Here is a 15,720-nt window from a genome sequence, read left to right as displayed (position 1 = left end):
GAAACATAAGGAAGATGACCTCATAAGAGATTGTTGATCCTCTTATCTGATGGTCTCTGTGACCTAACATACTCAGTTTAGAAAGAATCCAGGGTAAGCTGATGATCTGCCCTGATGCTGAATTTTCTCACCAGTAAATATCTAGACAAGTTATGATATCATTTCTCTAGCTTTAGAAGTAAATATCTGGCCACCCAGCTGATTCTAATATCTTACTAAATAAAAGAGAGAAATCAACTTCAACAGTTAAAAAAATAGAGAACAATTACTGAAATGCTTACCACATGTTGTGTATAAAATACTGAAAATGATACAGGTAGGGGATTATTTTTTATATTCAAAAACTCCTTATACTTGATATCATAATCTACTGAACTTTATGTTTTGACTGTGACATCTTATTTCTAAAATAGATTAGGTAAATAATATGCAAAGCTAGAAATAAAAAGGAAATCGATAAACCCCAAGGTCCTATGGGAAGGAATCAGAACTTTCTCCACAAATGTGATGAATTAACATTTATACATGTGTAGAAAACTACCCAAACATTACAAAGCCAAAAGTTAACTTGTCCCATGCTGCGTGTGGCCAAAAGCCATACTATTTTATTTTAACACAATAAAGACTATACCAAACGTCCCTGGAGTCTGGACTAGAGTATATAATAACTGAACTATTTTGACAAAATACAAGCTGAGCAGTCATATTCTTTTCTGCAATTTTTCACATCACTCACCCCAATATAATGCAAAGTGCCTTTAGAATAATACAGATATCTCAGCTCCAAATTGTATGGAAAGGATGTCCTAGTCGCATGACATAGAACAAAAAGTCTCCTGAACAATGCGGTCTGCAACTTCCTCAACTGAAAAATTGAATCATAGTGCATTTCTTACAATATTATTGTGAAAGTTATAAATAATATGGGCAAAATGTCTGATTTTGAATACCTACTGTTATTCTTAGGCTGTGATCTTTCATTAGGTAAATCTGACCAACCATACTTACATCTTTTTGGCTACATGTAACTCCATGTCCCTCCCACCCCCCACAACATACAAAATGAAAATGTCAGTAGTAATTTTCAGATTGCATTTACACATAGAAAGCTGGCTACTTCATATTTATTTAATTGCAATCCAAGAGAAGTGTGCTCTTCATGATGGGACAGAAACAGAGATGGGCCCTTCTGATCCTCTTTCCAAAAATGGCTCCCTGCTCAGCTATAAGGAGCATGGTTCACACAAGGCCCCCAGTTGTTAGTCCTTCAGGATCTGCATCAGCTTTCCAGTGAAGGTCACAACATTTGTGGGGTGGCCTCGGGACAATGAGTGAGCCAGACAGGGATAGCCAAAAACATGTTCCCGTCACAGCAGCCTCCAGTCAATGCCTGAACAAAAGCATAAATACAAGGGTTTGGCCACCCAACATGGCATCCCTCCAATGGGCAAGCTGTGCTCCTGAGCTCCCACTACGCAGGCAGATGCTTGGCCAGGTGGGCATGCCAGACTGACAGTGCCCCCTGCCTGGTCCTGCTCCTTCCCATTCCCATTCACAGGCTTACTCCCCAGTAAATATCTTGCACTTTTAACTGCCTTGTCATCTGCTTCCAAAGAAACTAAACTGTGACACATAGCAAATGCATAAGAGACCCATGTTACTAGATAATAGTAACAACCACCACCACAACATATCCCAGTAGAAGAATCAGTGACAATAGAGAAGTTCTTTGTTACTTTCTCTAAAACCGAACACCCCAGATAGGGGTCTACTCTGCACCTTTTTGTCCCCCAGCTTTACAGAGATATAATGGGCATGCAACATGTGGAAGTTTAAGGTGCACAACCTACTGATTTGACATACTGACATAGGGCAAAATCTCCATCCTGTGATATAATTACCACTTCTCTTTTGTGGTGAGAACATTCAGGATCTACTCTTAGCAACTTTGAAGGATATAACACAGTATTGCTGACTGTAATCACTATGTGGTGCACTCCATCTTCAGATCTTATTCATGGTATAGCTGGAAGTTTGTATGCTGTGACTGACATCTCCTCAATTTCCCCTTCCCCAGACCCTGGCATCCAAAACTCTATTATAAATTAACCGTCCATACCTTCAGTCTTACCTCTGAGTGTTAAGCCAATGCTAGCATATGTGCATATTTGTCTCTCTTTGGTCCAGTGTGAATTTTCTTGCTGCAACCTAGGCTGTCTTCTCCATGTATTTACTGTGAAGATGAAGAAAAAAGCACCTACAGTGTGATTTCAAAACATGTAAGCTGTGCTTTCACTATTGATCAAGATTCTCAACCTCTTTAAACGTCCCTCTGAAGTCTTGCTTTCCAAGCTATTCATCATTTTTATTGCTTTTCTCTGGATGTTACCCAAACTTTCCACCCTGCCACTGTCTTCTGATGAAGAGTTTCAAACTCAAAGCAGGTCTCTAGTAAGCAGCTGGCTGTATTACAGGGAGATAGAGAAGTTCAACAGCCAGACCACCAAGGAAAGGGATTAACTATGAAAACCAGCCACACAAACTTTCTAGCTATGCTTATTTTTATTATTTGGTAACCACACAATTGAAATATTTTATTCATTTCTATCCCGTCTCAGTCTACAGAGCATTTTGAATGGTCTTACTTAAAATGCACCAAGGGTCAGCAATATACAAGGAATGGCCCCAGCAGAAACACAAAACTTCATGTTTGCAATCAGTTCCATAATAAACTTTTAAGATTCTACTTATTTGAGAGAGAAAGCAGAGGAGAGGGAGAAGCAGAAGCAGACTCCTCACTGAGCAGGGAACCCGATGCAGAACTCAATCCCAGGACCTTGAGATCATGACCTGAGCCAAAGGCAGATGCTTAACCAACTGAACCTCCCAGGCACCACCCATAATAAACATTTTTAAAATTTACAAGAACGGTTCTTATACCTACACACATACCTAAAATTGATGGTGAAGAGCACAATGAAGGGCAACATTCTGTTAGGTTCCTCTTAATCTTTTAAAATAGGAGCTACCAGCTCTGCTTGCAGTCTGTGTTTTCTGTAAACTGGCTTTTTTGGCCTGCAGAATCTTACATGACCTGCTTTCCCAGCATATTCTCCAAAAATCCTTTTATCCACTCTAAGTTCCAGTTCGACTGAACTATACACCATTTCTCTCCAAACATTGCTGCTTTCCTTAGTCCTCTGATGTATGCTCATTTCCTATGAGCTCAAGTGTATCCCCTCCCTATTCAAAATAGGTTAAGCCCAGTTTGAAAATCTCCTTTGCCTAGAAGCTCTTTCTAATGCCATGGTCACACCTTCTCCCTTCTCTGAATTCCCAGAGCACTCTGTTGCACCATCCCTTTCTACACTATACTATCTGACATGTGTACATGTCCTACATCAAGTTTCTGTGGCCAGGAAAAGTGTCTTGTTTCTCTTTGTGCTTGTGACAGCTTTGCGCCAAATATCCACCCACAAAGTCACTGAATTGGCCACAAATATATGCGAGGCACTGAAGTAGGTACTGGAAACCTAATCCAATAACACTGACTTAGTACCTATCCTTAAGGAAGGAGCTTCATCTAAACAGAAGAACTACCAAACATGCAATGACCAAATTTCCACAGCAGACAGAGGGCTCCTGTGCTGGTGTAGAAGACATGGGAAGGGCTCCTAACCTAGACATCAGAATAAGGAAACTCTGATGAAGACTAATATGCAAGCATTCAGCCAAGATAAGAGGCTGGGTGGTGGTGATGGCCACGGGTAGAGAAATAGGTCAAGAAAACACCAGGAGAAAGACAGCTTCGAAATATCGTGAGAGAGGTATGAGGATAGGTGGGGTAGCATCTAAACTCAGAGGTGAGGATGACAGGAAAGCAGAATCCAGGTCATGGCAGCTCTTTTACATGTGAAGAGTCCAGACTTAGCCTAAGAACAATGGCAAGCCCCTGCAAGGTAACAATAATCTGTATTTTCAAACAATCCCTCTGGCTTTAGTGCACAGACTAGGTTGCAAGAGAGCAGGACAGGGAACTGGGAGGCCAATTAGTCTGTTTGCAGTAATTCAAGCAACTCTCAGTAAGTGCTATGATAGGAGGCTTATACCCATATCTTTAAATAACCATCATTTGCCAAATTCCAATTCCAATGTGTATGTACCAGCTCTCACCCTCTCTGTGAAGAAAATTTAAGTGAAACTGGCAGAAAATATGAAACTCCCCATATGATCAAGGGGCCTCTGACTTTCCTGTGCCAGCTTACCTTGTCCAACATCTGGATTTTTAATACACCTCTTAATACTTAAGCATTTTCACCATATTTATCATGGAGAAATTCACTGAGTTTCCAAGCACTGCTGTAATTCACAGTTAATATGCTCAATCAATGAATATTGCAAGCATTTTTATTGTTGTAACACAAACAATTACAATACTTAGTTGATAAGCAGTGAGGACAGACAGAGAATATGAACAAGAAAACCCACTTCGAGGAATGACGCCACATTTTCATTACATTTCTTTGACCATGCACAAAATCAGCAGGCACGTGTGTTTGTCTTTGTTTAAAGCCGAGTTGGAGATGAGAAACAGTCTAAATCCCACTATACTAGGAGTGTATCTTTTTGGTCAGGATATAGCATGGAGCTCCCTGTGTAATATAAATCTGTTTCTGAATGGCAGAAAAGGGGAGATGGGGAAATATACCATGTGATATTTCCCTCATGGTCATAATATATATCTCCTCTACCATCACTACCAGGTCATTGAGAGGTAGATAACTCAAGGTTATAGTAAGGAACTGGGGGTTATCTTAATGGCTGCCATGACAACTAACTAATACCAAAAAAAAAAAAAACCCATAAAAAAAGCATTTTGAAACAGGTAATTCGTTTTGATAAATGTCCTCTGTTATCTGATTGACTCAAACTTAAATGATTTAACTCATTCAGTTTGTCCTGAACTATGTGCCAAGAAACTGCATTACTCATGTCAATGTCCTTCTTAATGAAGCTATTATCATATAGTTCTGTTCAGCCTTAATAGATGACGTGAGTATTTGCTTGTACTTCTTTTAAAAACATCTAGACCACATTATTATGGCACTGTTCTATGAAAAATATTTAGGCATGATTTGCCTTCCTATCTGTCTACAAGCTGAAGAAGTGGTTCAACATCTACATTCTGTAGATCATCTTGACGACATGAGTTACCATGACCAGGGCCTCCAGTTAGGCATGTCTCCCTCTCAGGCTCTGAACTCTCATGAAGAGGTAATAGTTTATCCTCTTTTCATAGGTTTTGCTCAGCTTAGTGACAGAGGAAAAAGCTATACATAGTTATAGACAAGTTTAAATTGTAAACCCTAGCTACATGTCAGGGAAAATAACCTTGAATTCTTTGTTCCTCAGGAGAAGACTGAAGGATATGCCGTCCATCTACTCCTTTAGCTATTCAAAATCTTTACTGGATTAATCCTGATGAACAAATTATGTAATTGAATGGTGACATATTGCTTTCCTAGTTAAACTGCTTTTTTTCTGATGTGCTTTAGCAATCTCTCATCAGTATGCTGAGGGACCAAAGGAACTATACAAAAGTGAGCCCTATAAAACTCGGGACCACATTTCCTTTAAGGATGCCATCAAATACATTGTTTCTAATGTTACAGAGTGGCCTCCTTAGGAGGACCCATAGGATATATTTCTCATAGGTCTTAGTGATGGAAAGAGCTGTGTTTCCCCAAGGCAGTTAAGTTCATTTTCCTTTTACTGGCATAGTGAATCAGGGACCTGGTAACATTCTGGCCTATGCTGTCTGTTAGAAAATTTACAGCCAGAAAAGAGAAAGGACCCAAATAAATAAAATCATGAATGAAAGAGGAGAGATCACAACTAACACCAAAGAAATACAAACTATTATAAGAACATACTATGAGCAACATTACACCAACAAATTTGACAATCTGGAAGAAATGGATGCATTCCTAGAAACATATAAACTACCACAACTGAACCAGGAAGAAAAAGAAAGCCTGAACAGACCCATAACCAGTAAGGAGATTGAAACAGTCATTAAAAATCTCCAAACAAACAAAAGCCCAGGGCCACACAGCTTCCCGGGGAAATTCTACCAAACATTTAAAGAAGAACTAATTCCTATTCTCCTGAAACTGTTCCAAAAAATAGAAATGGAAGGAAAACTTCCAAACTCATTTTATGAGGCCAGCATCACCTTGATCCCAAAACCAGACAAGGATCCCATCAAAAAAGAGAGTTATAGACTGATATCCTTGATGAACACAGATGCGAAAATACTCAACAAAATACTAGCCAATAGGATTCAACAGTACATTAAGAGGATTATTCACCACGACCAAGTGGGCTTTATTCCAGGGCTGCAAGTTTGGTTCAACATCCGCAAATCAATCAATGTGATACAACACATCAATAAAAGAAAAAACAAGAACCATATGATACTCTCAATAGATGCTGAAAAAGCATTTGACAAAGTACAGCATCCCTTCCTGATCAAAGCTCTTCAAAGTGTAGGGATAGAGGGCACATAACTCAATATTCTCAAAGCCATTTATGAAAAACCCACCGCAAATATCATTCTCAATGGAGAAAAACTGAAAGCTTTTCCGCTAAGGTCAGGAACACGGCAGGGATGTCCATTATCACCACTGCTATTCAACATAGTACTAGAAGTCCTAGCCTCAGCAATCAGACAACAAAAGGAAATTAAAGGCATCCAAATCGGCAAAGAAGAAGTCAAATTATCATTCTTTGCAGATGATATAATACTATATGTGGAAAAGCCAAAAGACTCCACTCCAAAACTGCTAGAACTTGTACAGGAATTCAGTAAAGTGTCAGGATATAAAATCAATGCACAGAAATCAGTTTCATTTCTCTACACCAACAACAAGACAGAAGAAAGAGAAATTACATTTACAGTTGCACTCCAAACCATAAGATATCTAGGAATAAACCTAACCAAAGAGGCTAAGAATCTATACTCAGAAAACTATAAAGTACTCATGAAAGAAATTGAGGAAGACACAAAGAAATGGAAAAATGTTCCATGCCCCTGGATTGGAAGAATAAATATTGTGAAAATGTCTATGCTACCTAAAGCAATCTACACATTTAATGCAATTCCTATCAAAGTACCATCCATCTTTTTCAAAGAAATGGAACAAATAATTATAAAATTTATATGGAACCAGAAAAGACCTCGAATAGCCAAAGGGATATTGAAAAAGAAAGCCAATGTTGGTGGCATCACAATTCCGGACTTCAAGCTCTATTACGAAGCTGTCATCATCAAGACAGCATGGTACTGGCACAAAAACAGACACATAGATCATTGGAACAGAATAGAGAGCCCAGAAATAGACCTCAACTCTATGGTCAACTAATCTTTGACAAAGCAGGAAAGAATGTCCAATGGAAAAAAGACAGCCTCTTCAATAAATGGTGCTGGGAAAATTGGACAGCCACATGCAGAAAAATGAAATTGGACCATTTCCTTACACCACACACAAAAATAGACTCAAAATGGATGAAGGACCTCAATGTGAGAAAGGAATCCATCAAAATCCTTGAGGATAACACAGGCAGCAACCTCTTCGACCTCAGCCGCAGCAACATCTTCCTGAACATCGCCAAAGGCAAGGGAAGCAAGGGCAAAAAAGAACTATTGGGATTTCATCAAGATCAAAAGCTTTTGCACAGCAAAGAAAACAGTTAACAAAACCAAAAGACAACTGACAGAATGGGAGAAGATACTTGCAAATGACATATCAGATAAAGGACTAGTGTCCAAAATCTATAAAGAACTTAGCAAACTCAACACCCAAATAACAAATAATCCAATCAAGAAATGGGCAGAGGACATGAACAGACATTTCTGCAAAGAAGACATCCAGATGGCCAACAGACACATGAAAAAGTGCTCCACATCACTCAGCATCAGGAAAATACAAATCAAAACCACAATGAGATATCACCTCACACCAGTCAGAATGGCTAAAATCAATAAGTCAGGAAATGACAGATGCTGGCGAGGATGCGGAGAAAGGGGAACTCTCCTACACTGTTGGTGGGAATGCAAGCTGGTGCAACTGCTCTGTAAAACAGCATGGAGGTTCCTCAAAATGTTGAAAATAGAACTGCCCTATGACCCAGTAATTGCACTACTGGGTATTTACCCTAAAGATACAAATGCAGTGATCCGAAGGGGCACGTGCACCTGAATGTTTATAGCAGCAATGTCCACAATAGCCAAACTATGGAAAGAACCTAGATGTCCATCAACAGATGAATGGATCAAGAAGATGTGGTATATATACACAATGGAATACTATGCAGCCATCAAAAGAAACGAAAACTTGCCATTTGCGACAACATGGATGGAACTAGAGCGTATCATGCTTAGCAAAATAAGTCAAGCAGGGAAAGACAACTATCATATGATCTCCTTGATATGAGCAAGTTGAAATGTAATATGGGGGGTTTGGTGGGTAGGAAAAGAATAAATGGAACAAGATGGGATCGGGAGGGAGACAAACCATAAGTGACTCTTAATCTCACAAAACAAACTGAGGGTTTCTGGGGGGAGGGGGTTTGGGAGAAGGCGGGTGGGGATATGGACATTGGGGAGGGTATGTGCTTTGGTGAGTGCTGTGAAGTGTGTAAACCTGGGGATAAAATATATGTTAATAATAAATAAAAAACTTTTAAAAAGAAGAAAATTTAAAAAAGAGAAAAAAATGAAAATTTACAGCCAAATTGGTAGTTCACAGATTCACATTAAATTTCTCTGTGCATTTTTTTCTTATTACAAAAGGAAAACATAAATATTGAAGAAAAGTTGAAAACTCTGATTTATAAAAAGAATGTAAAAATTATTTGTACTCTCACTGCTCCATGATGATCATTATTAATGGTTTGTTACATTTCTTCAAGTTTCACTTCCATGCAAACATCCTTTATTCTTTTTTAACAAAAATGGAATCATTCCACATACAATTTTGTGACTTCCCTTATCACTTAGCATATTATGAAGAACATTTACATATCATTAAATGTTCTTATACAACATTTACAATGGTCATATTGAGGATAAACATTCCATAGTAGTACCAGCACCTATGCAACCACTCCTTTGTAATTGAGTATTTATGCTCTTTCCGTGTTAATGTTATAAATATGCTCTGAAGGAATTCTTCATAACAGTATCTTTACAATAATCTTTTATTATTTGCTTATGGATGAATTTCTAAAAGTAAAAATGACTAGGTAAAAATTATGCAATATTATAAGATTATTACTAGGAATTAAGAACTTGCTCTTCAGAAAGCCTGCCAGTTTTTGATCCGACCAAGTGTCTTATTAAATGACCTCCTGTCAGCTACAGATACTTGTTGTATTGTCTGACAGTTCAACACATGCGTGCACATACCACGTACACCACACATTTGCAGAAACACAGATTATCTGTGTCTGTTGCTGGGCTCATCTGAACGGATACCGTGGCTTCTGGGATTCTCGCCCACCTCCTACCACTCCCTGTGTGCTCCCTGCTTCTCTGACAGTCTCCAGGTTAGCTCCTGGAGCGCTCCCGCCTCAAGCCAGGTAGTTCTGAGGCCGGCAGGCATTTCCCACCCCCCACCCCGCCCCCGCCCCCATCAGGCCACCTTGGCTGCCCACAGGTGACTCAGGAGCGGCCACCTGGCTACAAGTGGTTCCGCCGCGAAACACCCGGTGGGCACACAGCGCCCTTCTCTCCCCACTCCCATTCCCCTACCCATCTTCGTCCCCACCCCACACAGAAGGGACAAAACGTTCACGGATCAGAGACCCCTCTGAAGAGGTAAAGTTAAACCAGGGTCACAGAGTGTGCTGGTGGTGCGCTGTTGGTGCGCTGTTGGGTGCTTGAGGCATGCCACGCATCAGCCGCCCCCCCCTCCGGCCCCCCGTGCTGCTGGAAAGCTGCCCCAAGCACCGCAAGGTCCCATGACACTCTTACCCGAAGTGTGCCACAGACTCCACTCTATTCTTTGTATGTCAGTTTCAAAATTGGCCGTCTAATTCTCAAACACTGTTGGGACATAATTCTGGACAAACAAAATGGACAGAGAAAGGAAAGAGGGCAAGGAGGTTATCTAAAATCCACGTCACCGCACAACACCCTCTGAAAATCACTTCCTCACTCCCCAATTAAAAAAAAAACAAAACAAAACGAAAAAAAAAAGAAAAACCCTCACACACACTAGACACGCCCTGGCTTTCTGAAACCTCAGACTCAGTTTTTAACTTTTATAGAGTCCAGTTTATACATTTTTTAAAATTTTTAAATTAGTGTTTTTATTTTCATTGGGTAAATACCCAGTAGCAGAATCACTGGATTATATGGTAACTCTATTTTTATTTTTTTTTTAAGATTTTATTGATTTGTCAGAGAGAGAGAGAGAGAGAGAGCACAGGCAGACAGAATGGCAGGCAGAGGCAGAGGGAGAAGCAGGCTCCCTGCCGAGCAAGGAGCCTGATGTGGGACTGGATCCCAGGACACTGGGATCATGACCTGAGCCGAAGGCAGCTGCTTAACCAACTGAGCCACCCAGGTGTCCCGGTAACTCTATTTTTAATATATTGATGAATTCCCATACTGCTTTCTACAGTGGCTGTACCAATTAACATTTTCCACAAGTGTTTAATGGTTCCTTTTGATCCACATATTTACACATGTTTCTACTATGGATTGTACTTTTGTTGACCTAAAGAATTTTTGCCTTACCCAAGATCACAAAAATCTATGTTTTCTTCTAGAAATTCTATAGCTAAAATGTATCACATTTAGGTCCTTGATTCGTTTTGAGGTTAATTTCAGATTTGTCCACTGGACTGGTGCTCCTGAGGATTTACCATAGATACTGCAGTGCCAGAAAGGTCCGTGTTCCTGCTTCCCTGGCAACTTTCGGCACACCTTGCACACCAGCACACACCAAAGGCTGTTTCTCCGTGTTTCTGTCCCTTTCCTGGTGTGGTATACTGCCTTTGCTTATTAGTTGGCTTGAGGTATGATTCAGAGAGAGCTTTTTAAAAATTAAAACCAAGGTGGAATCCATTTTATAATGTTAAACTTAGATTAGAATGATCTTTTTGAACTAGTGACCTTAAAAATATATCTAAAAAACTTGTTACTTTGTCAAGAGAAATTGTCAAGCATTGCAGTTCTCACAATTGAAAATGAAATAAGTAAGGAAGATTTAAAAAATGTTGTTGAATTTGTTCCATTAAAGCCAGGAAAGTAAAATTATAATGCATTCTGTGTTATAAACAAAATATTTAATCACACTGTGAATTGTAATACTTTTTGATGGCTCGATATTGAGATTTTTTTTCAATATTTTTTCAACACTTAAATGTTCTAGAAAAAAAAAGTTAACTATTCCGAATCCAGAAAAACATATCTAGAGTGGTACACATTTTTCTTTCTGCCTTAGGCTCCAATAACCAGTACCTGCTGAACACTGGCACTTATTTAAAACTTTAATAATGTTCATCATGGATTTATTTTGCATTAATTTTGGCTTTTAGAAGCTATTGTATTAAAATGTTACTTATTTTTTTTTTAAAGATTTTATTTATTTATTTGACAGAGAGAGATCACAAGCAGGCAGAGAGGCAGGCAGAGAGAGAGGAGGAAGCAGGCTCCCTGCTGAGCAGAGAGCCCGATGCGGGGCTCGATCCCAGAACCTCGGGATCATGACCCGAGCCGAAGGCAGCGGCCTAACCCACTGAGCCACCCAGGCGCCCCAAAATGTTACTTATTTTTAATTACTGAGTTTTTTGTGCCTCCTTAAATCTTGTGCAGCCCCCTCACTCTTCTTTTCCTAGACCCAGCCCTCCTCAAAATATATTCAAAGAATATTTATAGAATACAATAAAAGCCCACAGAAGTTGGAAGTTCATAGAATCAATCCAACTAATTGATTGTAGTTTGTAGAATCTAGTCCAACTAGATTTCATTTGCTCATTTATTCATTTTCTCTTCACATGAATCAATACATGCAGTGGCAGCCAGTAGGGTTGAAGAGGCAAGGGGTGGGTATAACCATAGTGTGGGTGGGGAATTTACAAGTCCAGGCAGGGGTGATACATAAAGAGAAACTTTTTGAAGTTAAAATGAAAAAGGAAAAGGAAAAGAAAAAGGATTTCACAGTGGTTGTTAGAGTAGCAGTATCTTGGTGAACTTAGGGCCTTAAGAAATATCTAAAGTGGCCATGCAAAGTTCTCAGGTATTGATCAGTGATTTTCATGTTGAAACACTATGCTATGTTCTCTACTACACAAATTTTCTTTTTAGTGTTGTTCTTATTTAAAAAGAGTGCCTCAGTGGGCACCTGGGTAGCTCAGTCAGTTAAGTGCCCAACTCTTGATCTAAGCTCAGGTCTTCTTCTCAGGGTTGTGAAATGGGGCCCTGACTTGGGCTCTGTGCTCAGAATGGAGCCTCCTAAAAATCAAAGAAAAGCAAAAAAAGAATTAAAAAAAATTAAAGTAAGTGTGTCTTAGAAAATAGCTGCTGTCATATCTTGTGGGGAAAATGTACTTTTCATGTACCAGACACTATTCACTTGTATACGAATATGAATTTATATGAATTCATTTAAACTTCCTTAACAATCCACTATGGTAGGTATTGTTAGTATCTCATTTTACAGATGAGAAGGCTCTGGCATGGTGAGATTAAGGAACTGACTCAGGTTATACGGTAAGTCCAGAACCTAGATTTGGACCCTAGCAGTCTGACTTCTGACTCTGCCTTGTAATTGCCAAGCTGTGCTACTTTACACATACAGGAGTATCTGAATGCAACAAGATGGGATAGATCAAATATATGTGCATTCATTTTCCATTGATGCTCTAACAAATTATCAGGTTAATTTTAAAGAGAAAAGTCACGGACTATGGGTAGATATGGATCAGACATTCTGTATGTCTGTTTGTTAAGTCTATCCTTTCTGGGAGTATTCTCTCTCTGTGTGTGTAGAAATGAGTGGATATAGGCAACTTTGGGTAAGCCAAATGTTCAAAGTAAAAGTGTGGACCTATTCTAAGAAGAGGAAGGGCTAATAAGCCCCAGTGGTCATGCACGATGATGACCAGGAGAAGGTGTTTCCAAGAATGTGTTGTAATGATGATGGATTTGCAAGATGTCCGGGAAGAGAGCTGTGTGTGCAGGCACACACTCTCTTGAGGAGTGGAGAGTTTATTGACCTGCCAACCACCTGAGGTCCTCATGGGCACACTGGAGCCAATATTAAACTGAGGCACACCAGACTCTGCCCAGGAATAGATGAACATGGAGACAAGACAAGGACACAGATTAAGGAGAGGTATGGGATAAAATAGCCCCATGAGCACAGGCACTTGAACCATAGCTATGAGAGAGCTTTAGCCCAGTGAGGGCTGGCTCTAGACCAAAAGTTAATTGATACGCTTTGGTGAGAGGAGAAGGAGAGGGAGGAGGGCACTTTAACTTCCCTTACTCAATCAAAAGCCACTAGTTCTTTAGTGTTATCAGGTAGTCTTAACAATGGTGAGTTTCCACTAAGCCCCAGTATTCTAAATGGCACAGCAGTTACAAAATTGTATGCATTTGACTAACATGCATGCATGTATCTACATCAGGATGACCTATAAGAATTTGCTGTTTTTTGGTGGAACATCTCTTTGAAATACAGTGGTGGAACATCTCTTTGAAATACAGTGCTGGGGGAAAATATGGTTTGATGTCCAAATTTTAATTATTGCCTCAAACTTGTCATCAGGAGATCTAAGTAGTTTGTTTGTTTTTCCCCAGAAAAATTTGGAAGAGAGGGTCCTCTTGCCTAACTTCCGGTCCACTTTTCTTTTTAAAGATTGCTTCCTTCTTTCAGGTTAAGATCCCATTGAGAGCCTACATCTGATATTTAGGTGGGCTTTGCCAAGCCATCTCCATACTGAGACCTGATCACATTTATGGAATGATAGGTACTATGTTTCCATCCTCATGAGAGAGACTGTACTCATTGAAGTGGGCTGTAGCACAGAGTTTTTGCAGTTTACTGGTGTACTTCTGAGTAACCTTTGATTCTGTCTCCTTGATGGTGACCAAAGATGCTGCTAGAGGACTGAAACTTTAAATGTAATCGTCAGCACAGGGAAAGAAACATATTTTGAGTATTTGCAGAATGTTTATGTCAAAATGTTTTGGGAGCAGTAGTTTCATTTTTAACTTCAGAGATTAGATCATTTATTTTATGCATGAGGAGATATTTGCACTTAAGCTGCTGTGGGCATTTATGTTACTTTAATAGCAATCATTTTGACTCTTTTAAGAGTTTTAAAGAGGTTCATACTTAAAGTACTTTTATCTTAAAGATATCTGTCTTTCCCATGACATTGTTTTGTTTCTGAAGGTCAGTTTTATTTTTCAAAAATTATATCTTTTTCATAAGTACATATTTTCATTTCTTATTTTGTTTTTTAGAATGTATTATTTCTTTCAGGAGTACAAGGTCTGTGATTCATAAGTCTTAAATAATTCACAGCACTCACCAGGCACATACCCTTTCCAATGTCCATCACTCAGTCACCCCGTCCCTCCCATTGCCCTCCCTCCCAGCAACCCTCAGTTTGTTTCCTAAGATTAAGAGTCCCTTATGGTTTGTCTCCCTCTCTGGTTTAAAATTGTTTCCTTTTTCCCTCCTTCCCCTATGATCCTCTGTCTTGTTTCTCAAATTACTCATATAAGTGAGATGATGATTTTCTTTTTCTGATTGACATATTTTGTGTAGCATAACACCCTCAAGTTCCAACTACATTGCTGCAATGATTTTGGGGGGGCAGTTGATAGCTGCACAGTATTCAATTAGCATATATACCACATCATTATCCATTCATCTGTTGATGCTCATCTAGGCTCCATTGATACTTTGACTACTGTGGACATTTCTGTTATGATCATTCAGTTCACATGCCCCTTGGGATCACTACATTTGTATATTTGAGGTAAAAACCAGTAGTGCATTGCTGGTTCACTATTTTCAACTGTTTGAGGAAATTCTTCAGAGTGCTGTACCAGTTTACATTCCAGGCAACAGAGCCAGATGGTTCCCCTGGCTCCTCAATTTCACCAGCATCTCTCAATTCCTGACTTCCACCCTCCCCTCTGCTCTCCTCCCAGTTCCTCTCCAGCCACACTGGATGCCTTTTTCATCCCCTCTGGCCAAACCAGCTTCTGGTACTGAGGCTCTGCAACAGAGGTACCTTCTTCCTGACACAATGCACCCAGATTGTGGAGGAATAGCTCTTTTTTTTTTTCATTCTGTCCTCAGCACTGTCACCCTCAGTGAGGCCTTTCAGGCCTTCCTATCCAATGACTTTGCAGCCTTCCTGTGGAGCACATTTTGTTTGCCACATGAAAAACTTGCCCTTTTATTTTGCATGGCATTGTTTCCTGTGCTGATCCATCTCTAGACTGTGGGCTCTTAAAGGGGAGGAGCCGTAGGTATCTCCAGTGCCATGCATGGGACCACCAAGGTACCTGGCCACAGGGGAGTACTTTAGGGTAGAGTTAGTGAATGAATAATTGAGATGGTCTTGGAGCCCACCTTCCCTATTAAGCACCTAGACTGTGGGGGAGAAGTGCTACTCCAAGTTTCAAGC

At 39.8% G+C, this 15,720-nt stretch overlaps 1 long non-coding RNA gene across 5 annotated transcripts in view; it reads right to left on the bottom strand.

The window, feature by feature from the left end:
* The window catches only part of LOC101690477, a 70,658-nt gene that overhangs the window by 21,957 nt on the left and 32,981 nt on the right, over positions 1-15,720 (bottom strand). For all 5 annotated transcript variants that reach the window (XR_006607599.1, XR_006607597.1, XR_006607600.1 and 2 more), the window contains one exon: positions 2,132-2,233. This is a non-coding gene — a long non-coding RNA (uncharacterized LOC101690477). The remainder of the gene's footprint in view (positions 1-2,131; positions 2,234-15,720) is intronic.

Source organism: Mustela putorius, unplaced genomic scaffold (genome assembly GCF_011764305.1).
Source record: "Mustela putorius furo isolate JIRA1106 unplaced genomic scaffold, ASM1176430v1.1 tig00000695_pilon_pilon_pilon, whole genome shotgun sequence".
In the NCBI taxonomy this organism is placed as follows: domain Eukaryota; kingdom Metazoa; phylum Chordata; class Mammalia; order Carnivora; family Mustelidae; genus Mustela; species Mustela putorius.
This window is presented reverse-complemented; position numbering and strand designations above follow the sequence as displayed.